The sequence below is a fragment of the Physella acuta genome, unplaced genomic scaffold, assembly GCF_028476545.2.
Source record: "Physella acuta isolate Inbredline_101_S28 unplaced genomic scaffold, ASM2847654v3 ptg002389l, whole genome shotgun sequence".
NCBI classification, from domain to species: domain Eukaryota; kingdom Metazoa; phylum Mollusca; class Gastropoda; family Physidae; genus Physella; species Physella acuta.
Window position 1 is genome coordinate 58,585 of NW_026733878.1, and position 7,870 is coordinate 66,454.

General features: G+C 38.1%; 1 protein-coding gene across 1 annotated transcript in view; it reads right to left on the minus strand.

Annotated features, from left to right (window-relative positions):
• The window catches only part of LOC131933181 (uncharacterized), a gene marked incomplete at its 3' end in the record, with an annotated part of 65,017 nt that extends 58,165 nt beyond the window's left edge, over positions 1-6,852 (minus strand). Inside the window, exon 1 of the mRNA XM_059289970.1 lies at positions 6,554-6,852. The remainder of the gene's footprint in view (positions 1-6,553) is intronic.
• Between the last annotated feature and the right edge of the window lie 1,018 nt (positions 6,853-7,870).

Here is a 7,870-nt window from a genome sequence, read left to right on the forward strand (position 1 = left end):
TTTTTAAATAATTAGATGTTTTAAATAGAGGGGAATCTCCTAGTAAAAATAATTGCGCACCAAATGATCAGAACACAATGTGTGGTAATAGTGTGGAACATAAGCACTTTATAAAGAAAACATCGATTAATAAAATTAAGTAGCATTGTATGTTACAATATATTATCTTCGAGTCTTGACCTACGCGAAAATTTTTAAAATAATTCGGTCCAGTAGAAGTGTTCGAAATTGTGCTCGCAAGTTTCTGACTATGACGGACGAAAGTCAGAGGAAACAAAGTTAAAAATCAATTTTTATGCGTTTTTTTTAGAAATCTTAAATAGGGTAAAGTGCTATTTTCGGTCACCGGAAATTACTCAATATAAATATGTAAAATTTCGTGTTATACTTTTGAAAAACCGAAAGTAGAATAAGTTCCGGAAATAGCTGAAAGTTTAGTACAGAACTATAAATTTGATGTAATACTTATCTATGAAATTTCGTCAACCTAACTGTAACGGTACTCAAGTTATCGTGTTCACAGACAGACACACAGACAGACACACAGACAGGCACACAGACAGACACACAGACATACAGATACAATTGCAAATTTTTCCGACTCAGAGAGGTGTAAAACGTAGAGATTTGTGAAAAATCTCGATTTCGATGTTTGCACGATTACAAAACTTCCTCTCAGAGGCGTAGCGACCCTTCCCGGCGCCCGGGGACAAACTTTCGATTTGCACCCCCCCCTCGAACTTTTCATTTGCAACCCCACCCCCCCTCAAACTTTCGATTTGCACCCCCCCCTCGAACTTTTCATTTGCACCCCACCTCAAACTTTCAATTTAGCGCCCCCCTCCCCCTAAGGTCTGCGCCCGGGGACATGTGTCCCCCCCCCCTTCGCCCCCCCCTAGCTACGCCTCTGCTTCCTCTATACTTTGTATACGAGAAAGTATATTGGAAATGGTGCTGTTCAATATTGCTCAGTAAAAAAAAACCCACGTAGAATGCTCTACAGCGAAATCAATCAATCGAAATGTAACGACCCTAATTGTTTAACACGAGCAATGGAGCAAAGGTTTAACATCCCCGTTATAACTTGTCGGCCGTTTTTTTCTCTTTATTGCTATGAAAAAAAAATAATTAGTTTGAACATCGGAAACATTAAATTGTGCATAATGTGAAAGTGATCAGAAATAATAAACATAAACTGATTAATTAGGGTAATAGCTTGAATATTACGATAATATAGAGGTGCTTTAGGGGGGGGGGGGGAAGAGTTGGGTCGGCCGTGGTAGTGCCTGTAGAGCTCATAGATGCTTAACTGTAAAGTCCCGAGTTCAACCCCCGGACAGATGAGGCTCGAATGCTGGGGACGGCAACCCATCTAGGAGAGACAACTGCTGCGTGGATGGACAAAGGCTATGAACGCTCTTGTTCAAAATGAAAAGCAGGCTGAATTCGGAGTCAACCGCCTATATGGCATAACCCGTCGACATGTAATACTTAATTGTGTTGGAGGAAATCCCGTCCACATTTCAATTAAGAAATAAGGAGAGGACGTCTTAGAAGTTTTATTGTGTTACTATCTGCCAAGGGACGGAGTGGCCTAGCGGTAGAGAGCTGCTTCTAACCCGTATGTATCGAGTCCACCCAGCTCTGATGGGTACCTAATTCACGTTAGGGTAAGTAAAGGCGGCTGGGAATAGTGCTGACCACACTATCTCTTCATATGCCCCGTAGACTGTCAGGTTTGAAAGGGAACTTTACTTCACTATCTGCCACAGATAAAACATATACGGCTATGTTTTAGAATGAGACATTTTTTTTGTTTTTGAACATTCTATTTTGTTTCTACTGTTTTCATGAACTATTAAAATTACGCAGACAATTTTATCTATCTTACAACTTTGGTCGTCTGAGTTTCAAATTGGCGGTTGAAAAGATGAAATTATGATTGGAAAAACGAAAGTTTTAACAAATAAAATGAACGTTATGTACTAGAGAATAACTGGCATGCACGCCATCGTAAAAGAAACTAGTGCAAAGCATTGTATTAGCAATACTATGGTGCTAGGATCTGCCCCGTGTGAGAATCTGCACTTTGAATAATGATCTACGCCGTGTGAGAATTTGCACTTTTATCAGTATCTACGCCGAATGAGAATCGGCACTTTTATCAGGATCTACGCCGTGTAAAAGACTGCACTTTTACCAGGGTCTACTCCGTGTAAGAATCTGTACTGGTATCAGGATCTGCGCCGTGTGAGGATCTTCTGTGTTAGCCTTATCAAACTTTTCTCAGAAAGCACGTGTTGAAATAAGATAACAATTTTTTTTTTATATTTATATCTAACATCACATTAAGTAGTTTAAAAAATTAAGAGATCGGTAATGTCAAAAAAGTGTGTGTAAGTATGTTTATGTAAGTGTGTGTGTGTGTAAGTGTGTGTGTATGTGTGTGAGTGAGTGTGTGCGCGCGCGATAACATTCAAAGCTTAAATTTTAAGACATATTTTTTTTTTACAGTTTCTACATGAGTTATGATAAAACAATATATATTTAAACGAGAATTTATTCATAAAATCTTTTATTTTCATAGTTTTGGTCTGAAGTTGCGATAGAGTCCCTTCACTGGCCGCTGTGTTTATTTCTTGGTCGTTGTATAAATTATATTTTGGTGATTTTTATTTTCATTCGCTTTGACGTATAACGAAGTAAATGTTGACTTTTAATAATTTTTTTTAAACAGTAAGTTTTAGACCGCGTGGCGTTGTTATTGAGAAGAGCACTTTGTCTCAAATATGTGTATATAACTTTGAGCATTAAGAGTTTGCAAATAAATAAATAAATATACGATAGCAGCTTTTCTACTATTAATATTATTGGAGAAAACGAAAGTAAAAATCAGATATCAAAAGTGATTTAAATAGATGAGGTAACATAGCACGACACGCTGGTATCGTAGGATGGTAGGACGGGGGGGGGGGGGGAGGGGGGGGGAGGGGGGGGAGATTGAGAGATAGAGGGGTAGAAAATTAGATGGACGAAAGAAGGAATAACAAGATGTGCAGCAAAATATTTAGACCTAAAGAGAGTTATGTTATATTAGGAAATGACATTAATTCGAATTGATTATTTAAAGAAACGAATCGTCGAGGTAGGAAAACACGACAATAAAGAAAAACGTTAAAATGTTAGATGTTTGAGTTCTTTCTTAATAATCCTCCATGCCCTGTCTACCGTAAGCATCATTGTTCGCACACAACAAGGCCGTTAGGGTTAAGACGGTGGATAAGAGTGAGATACACAAGGCAGTGCCCATGGTCCCAATAAGAGGTAGACAGGGCAGTGGCCAGGGTCCCAATAAGAGGTAGACAGGGCAGTGGCCAGAATCCCAATAAGAGGTAGACAGGGCAGTGGCCAGGGTCCCAATAAGAGGTAGACAGGGCAGTGGCCAGGGTCCCAATAAGAGGTAGGGCAGTGACCAGGGTCCCAATAAGAGGTAGACAGGGCAGTGGCCAGGGTCCCAATAAGAGGTAGACAGGGCAGTGGCCAGAATCCCAATAAGAGGTAGGGCAGTGGCCAGGGTCCCAATAAGAGGTAGACAGGGCAGTGGCCAAGTTCCCAATAAGAGGTAGACAGGGCAGTGGCCAGGGTCCCAATAAGAGGTAGATAGGGCAGTGGCCAGGGTCCCAATAAGAGGTAGACAGGGCAGTGGCCAAGTTCCCAATAAGAGGTAGATAGGGCAGTGGCCAGGGTCCCAATAAGAGGTAGATAGGGCAGTGGCCAAGTTCCCAATAGACAGGGCAGTGGCCAGGGTCCCAATAAGAGGTAGGGCAGTGGCCAGGGATCCAAATTCTTAACAGCCCCAATAATAATCTTAGTACTTCACGATGCCATCGAATGCTTTGGTGCGATCTCGAAAAAATAAACCTGAGCTTTAATGACGGGTTCTATTTCTAGAAGCCATATTTTTGGCGACCCTTTCGTCTTTTGTGTCGTCTTGTTATGGAGATTTCGTGTCTGCGTCTTTGAATCTTGCAATTACAGCAATAAATATTCAAACAATTAAAAAATTGGCATTGGGGTGGCCCCCAGGAAATGTGTACCTGGTCTTCGTGATACACAATTCTGTACGGCATAAAACTAACCCTGATAGACTTGGAGAATAGAATCTACAGGGTACGGCATAAAACAAAACTAGTCCAACGATTCCACGAGTTGATCAGACCAACGGGAGGTGTGATTCCTCTCATCAGCACGGCGGACAATTGGCCGAGCTGTGTGACCTTTATACACATTCCACGGGAGTCAAAACATTACTCACGCTGTGTACGTCGGGTGTACGCAACATCAAACAAAGTGTACGCGTGTAAGGGTGTACACAAAATCATACTTCATAAAATATACATATGGTAGCTATGTACACATATTATATTTAGTTAAGCAGTGTACGCAACAAATTCAATTGACAATTTTGTCGTTTATTATATAAGCAGAAAAAAGACAGTTGTTGAGGTACTTTGTTTTGTTTATAAACTTGTTCTTAATCTAACGTTTGCTCAGAGCAGATCATTAGCATGTCACCAGAGCAGCACACTTAGACCCATTCAAGCACACCAGTAACACACCAACACAGTGACACACAAACACAATGACACATGAATACGGTGACACAAAAACACTCAAAAACAAAGCGTTACACACTCTAACACAGCAGAACACACAATAGTGCACTGACACACATAAACAGCGTAACACACTCGAACACGGCAGAACACACAATATCAAAGGGAAGCACACACTGACGCAGTCAAGTACAACTTAACACGCAAACACACGAGACATTTTTCTCTGAGCTAGCACGGTGTGGGTATCTGCTCTGTGTCATTAAAACAACACACAACATTTACAAAACAACACACACCCTTTACAAAATTACACACACCATTTACAAAACACCACAAGACATTTGCAAAACAACACACAACATTTACAAAACAACACACACCCTTTACAAAATTACACACACTATTTACAAAACAACACAATACATTTATAACACATCACACATTTATAAAGCAACACAACACATTTATAACACATAACACATTTATAAAACAACACATAACATTTATAACACATAACACATTTATAAAGCAACACAACACATTTATAAAACATAACACATTTATAAAACAACACAACACATTTATAAAATTGCACAACACGCTTATGAAACACTTTAAAAAAATGTTTATGAAGCAACATAAAACAACAAATACATTTATAAAATAAACACAATTATACAACATAACACACGTATAAACAACATATCGCATTTATAAAACATAGTACAATTATACAACAATATATCGAATTAAAATTATACAACAACAAAAGATTTATAAAACAGCTCAATACATACAATAACGAATAATAAAACATGACGCATTTATATTAAAGCAACATAACAGATTAATAAAACAACTTAACAAATTTATAAAACAACTTAACACAGTTATAAAACAAACATTACACATTTAAACAACAAAACACACACATAACTCATTTATAAAATTACACAACAGATTTTTAAAAACAACATAACAGATTTATAAACCTCCAGCTTAACACATTTTTGGAACAACATACCACTTTCACTTTTACCACGAGAGTTTATTTTTAGACATACAACAAGCTCACGTGCTTGAACATATTCTCTAAACAAAGTTGTGGGGAGCACTGACTCCGCCCACATTCCTTACCCAAGTCTAAGTGACGAAATCGTTTTGCACATGACTTGCTAATAAATTACCGAGAAAACGGTCGACTAGAAAAAAAAAACGATTGAAACGTTCTTTTGAAGAGGGGTCGTGTTTAAAAGTTTGATTTTTTTATGAGGCGTATCCTATCTCAAAGTAGAGAAAGATGTCGAAAACAACAACAACGAAAACGTGGAATTTAGTTTTATATTAGATTGATTTCAACTGTTAGGATGTTGAGGAAAAGAATTGTCATGAATTTAACTCATTAACTCAAGTTACACAACGATATTACGTCTACTTGGTTATGTCCCTTTTGTTAATCAAAGTAGTGTCAGTCACTGCCATTAATGAGTTAGTGTTAAACGCATTAAGTGGTAACGACACATACCGCCTTAGAAACGGCAGATAGTTGTATATATATATATATATATATATATATATATATATATATATATATATATATATATATATATATATATATATATATATATATATACGCTATATTTCTATAAATATAATATATATAGACCTAAATATAAGTGCTATATATAGCCGATTAATATATATATATATATATATATATATATATATATAAATATATATATATAAGAGTCAACGTGCTAACATCAACAATATGAACTACCAATAAAGTTACTGCAAAGAACTGCTACCTTAAGTAGCAGTTGCTACTGATAAGGCTAATGCTGTGAGTAGGTCATGTTGTGTGTGTGTGTGTGTGTGTGTGCGCGTGTGTAAACAAGCTGTTTTGTGACACGCAATGACGTCACAAACCTTACCTCGACAATGACATGAGACTGGGAAAACAACGGGTGGAAAACACTAAGAAGATATTCCTGAATTCCAAAAAGCTTTTATTTTTTTTCTTTCCGAAATATCCGACGTTTTTTTTTTTTTTCAAATCTTCTCTAAAAACAAAAAAATAATTAATCTATGGAATATGCGTGTATATCCATCTATCTGTTGATTTCCTAGTGTTGTCTTAGTTACGGTAAACAGTACATGTAGAAAAAAAAATTCTTCCCCCGTTGGTCGAAAGTTGTGGGTCGACAAGCCGAGTTACCAGGATCAACTGCACTGGTACAACAGGCAAACCGTCAACCGAAAGATGAGGGGAGAGGGGGGGGGGGGGGAAGCAGGAGGGGGGAGGGGAGGGGAAAAAAACGAACACGGATGGAATTTTGCTGCTTCTGCCTCCCCATCCCATTGGTCGGTTCTGGAACCTCAGGTTAGCTCCTGGCAAAATTCCTGAATCACCTCCCCTGTACAGAAATAATGCGGCTTCCCTCCCCTTGTGTTCCCGGGCATGTCCGCACGTTTTCACCGCCTGCTCCACGCCGTCTGCCACCTGCTTGCTTACATTCCGGGGTCAGTTCATCGTCTTCAAAATGGCCCCCATGAGTAATTAGCCGATTTGAAAAAAATTGCCACAGTGGCTAACCAAGTTTTTGCTCGTTGCAGCTACACAATTCACACACTCAGCTAGTTCAGCTTTATTAAAAACTGGCATATATTGCTGACCAACATTAAAAATTTTTAACCGACAGGTAGTAATAATTATCTTAGCTATAATCCACTTCATAAATATTAATAATAAGTTTCAATTTATTTTGGAGAAAATTCTGTAGAAACAGTCAAACGATAATAACTATACATTGTATATAATTTGTCTAAATCTCTTTCGTTCAATACATCAGGTGTATGGCCCACAATATTTGTGTACCACAATCGTCTTGGAGCACAACTTGAATATTAAGTAATAAAAGTTGTAAATGCTACGTGTTACATTCGAAGGCTTACAATCTAATCTAAATATATACACAAGCTTTGAATCACCTATTTAAATCAACAACTGACAGATAAAAAACTCGGATCTTGTGTTGTGTGTAGGAACGCGTTTAGTTTATTTATACTCTCGGGTCTGCGAAGGTACCCTACCCATGTTGCACACGCGATTACATCCCCTTTTCAAGAAGGTGCACCCGCCTTGAAAAGTTAGCTTTGCCTTATCTTCTTTTATATTTCATCGTTTTTTTTTTTACTTGACCTCATTTTTCTCTCCACCCGAACAGTTAGTCTGAGCAGCGCACACGCAC